Below are 2,982 nucleotides of genomic sequence, written 5' to 3' on the forward strand. Positions count from 1 at the left end.
AAAAACGATTCGCTCCGCGATTTAGGATTTCGCAACCTGGTTTGTCACAATCTGTCATCACGGGACATGCTTGATTGTGTAAGCCCAGTGATATTTTCTTTTTTAATGGAAAATGACAAGTGATTTGAATCTAGTGCAATGATAATTGATAGTCTCTTCACTACGAGCCACCATTCCCACCTTTTTTAATTATCCTTTCTTTTTGCAATGATAATGTCTTTTGGTGAAAAGAGAAAAAATCTACCACCACCAACTAACAAAAAAGCAACAATCGGTCTTCACCTTAATTTGAAAAATGTATGCTGAAATTTTTTTGATTGGTAAAAAAGTAATACGGTGGCTGCCTGACCATGGATAAAAAACCCTTTCTAGAATGTTATTGAAACAAAATTCTATCCGGAGAAGGAATTTCCGGCTTTACAAGAAGGACACTGTTTAAGGGTTTAATAATTGCTGGATTTCTAGAATTTTTATTCCTGAAAACTAGGACAATTTTTTGGCTAAATCTATTTTATCAGGATTTCAGTGGTTGGAATTGTTGTTGGACTGCAAGTAACAAAACAATATATAAACAAGCAAGACAGGCTGGCCCAGCAGTTATTCTTAATTCTGAATTTCATTTTTCATCAGAGACAAAACCAGAATTCTTACAGAAGAAAGAAAGAAAGAAAACGAAAAGATGGTGTTGTTTAGCAGAAGAGGAGCATCTGGGTTCTCAGCTTGTAATACAGCTGAAGATGTCACTCTTGGAATTGATGGCTCTGGTCTTACTGCTATTATTACTGGTAACACAATCCATTCAATTGAATTATTTTTGTTTTGTTATATGCTTGTGATGATTTTGGGTTAATTTTCCATGAAAACAAGAATTACTAGATTGTGTTTCTGCTGCTGTTGTTATATTCTTGGACTAGTATGATCTTTTTTTGTTAGCTTGGATATCTAAGTTGAGATTTGATTTCTGCGGTGACTAGCAATTTTGTGGAATTGAATAAAGAATAATTTGAATAAGAATTTTTCATGATTGCGGATTGTAAAAGCATTCAGTACCGCTCCAAATTCTTTTTGCTTTTTGTTATGTTTGTATCCAATTGTTATTGTGGTGATGGCAGGATCATCGAATGGTATTGGCGCGGAGACTGCACGTGTTCTAGCAATGCGTGGAGTTCCAATTGTCATGGCTGTGAGGAATACGGCTGCGGGGACGGTTGTAAAGAAACGATATTGAAAGAAATACCTTCTGCCAAAATTGAGGTATTGGAGCTGGATGTTAGTTCCATAGCATCAATGAGAAAGTTTGCGGAAGAATTAAGTCTTCGGGTCTTCCACTGAACATCCTAATGTGAGTACCTAAAGAATTTGAGAAGTTTGTTTTCACTATTCATCTCGCAATTTTGTATGCACTTTTTACGAATGCTTTTTAGCTGACAAATCTTTACTCTTTGTTGCAGTAATAATGCAGGAGTTATGGCGCTTCCTTACAAGCTCTCTCCAGACAAAGTAGAGCTTCAGTTTGCAACAAATCATCTAGGTATGTTGCATTATTCCAGAAGGACCGTCTTATCTGATTCCTTTTTACCTTAATTTCAATCTTGTTTCAGGTCATTTCCTTTTGACAGATCTTTTGTTGGAGACCATGAAAAAGACTGCATCTCAAAGTAATATAGAAGGAAGAATTGTCAATGTTTCTTCTGAAGCTCACAAGTTAGCATACAAAGAAGGGATTCGCTTCGATAAACTCAGATAAAGAGATTTTGCTTAGGAAAAACTTTGAAATTCAAAAAGTTGAGTTTCTTTCTCTTATTTGCAGGTACAACAGCTGGGGTGCCTATGGACAATCAAAACTTGCAAATATATTGCATGCTAATGAGCTCAGTAGACGCCTTAAGGTATGTTGTCCTCAAAGTTTTTCTCCTTAGTATATTATTACCATCATAAAAATGTTCAGAAATTTCAAGTAGTACAGGCAATAATTTGGAAGTTTGTTCCGTTTTGCTTGTTGAACAGGAAGATGGGGCGGCAATAACAGTAAATTCACTTCATCCAGGAGCAATTGTGACAAATCTCTGGCGTGATAGCAGCATATTTGGTGGTAAGTCATCCTCCATGGTTTCTTTTTGACTTCACTTTTGCGCACAAATTCTTTTTAATTTGAACTGACTTGTCTGGTTTCGAGGTTTTATTTTCCTGGCGTTTTTAGGGGCCACTCAAAAGGATTTAGGGGCCAACAATAAAACAAAAAAGGTTACCCAAAAGGAAAATGTAGCCAGCCCTTATCTCGCGTAATTCGTAATGGCGAAATTACCCTTATATATTCGGAGGATATGATAACATTGTTACCCTCCGAATGCAATCGGAAGCCAAAATCGTTCCCATACTTCCGATTGTAGTCGGTGCAGTATTAGAATGATTTGTGTTTCATTTTTTCCATTTCTTTTTAATTTTTGAGTTGTTAGAGTTATAGAGAAGAAGGTGAAGGAAAAAAAGAGAAAACCCATTTTATCACTACAAAAATGGATGGATACGAAGAAGAAGGTGAGAATCATGACGAAGAACAAAATGTTGAGGGTTCACGACCGTTTAGAGAAGACGATTTGGGGTATATGTTGAATGATCCAAACTTTTGTGGAGAGGAAAACATAGACGACCCTTTCATGGAAGAAAATGGAGAATCGCATGATATTGAAGCTAACGATGCATGTAAAACACAGGTATTGTGTTAAGAAACTCAAATACTCGATTTGCATGCGTTTGTGTGCTTTTGTAAACAAGAAAAACCGATTATTGCATGCATTGAATGCCATGAACTACCCAGATTCGGTAGATAATTTCTAGATTAAACTTACGAATATAACACACTGAGTACCAAATATGTATATTCGGTAGTTACAAGATACTAGTTTACTGCCGAATATGAGAAAAACCCCAAATTGGTTTTCCAAAAATATCTAAATTCGTTAGTTATGTAGAGTTATTTACCTC

The 2,982-nt window shown here is 36.0% G+C and overlaps 1 pseudogene; it reads left to right on the plus strand.

The window, feature by feature from the left end:
* The first annotated feature begins 256 nt into the window (after positions 1-256).
* LOC113301965 lies at positions 257-2,312 on the plus strand (annotated as a pseudogene).
* Positions 2,313-2,982: the final 670 nt, after the last annotated feature.

Source organism: Papaver somniferum, chromosome 8 (assembly GCF_003573695.1).
Source record: "Papaver somniferum cultivar HN1 chromosome 8, ASM357369v1, whole genome shotgun sequence".
Lineage (NCBI taxonomy): Eukaryota > Viridiplantae > Streptophyta > Magnoliopsida > Ranunculales > Papaveraceae > Papaver > Papaver somniferum.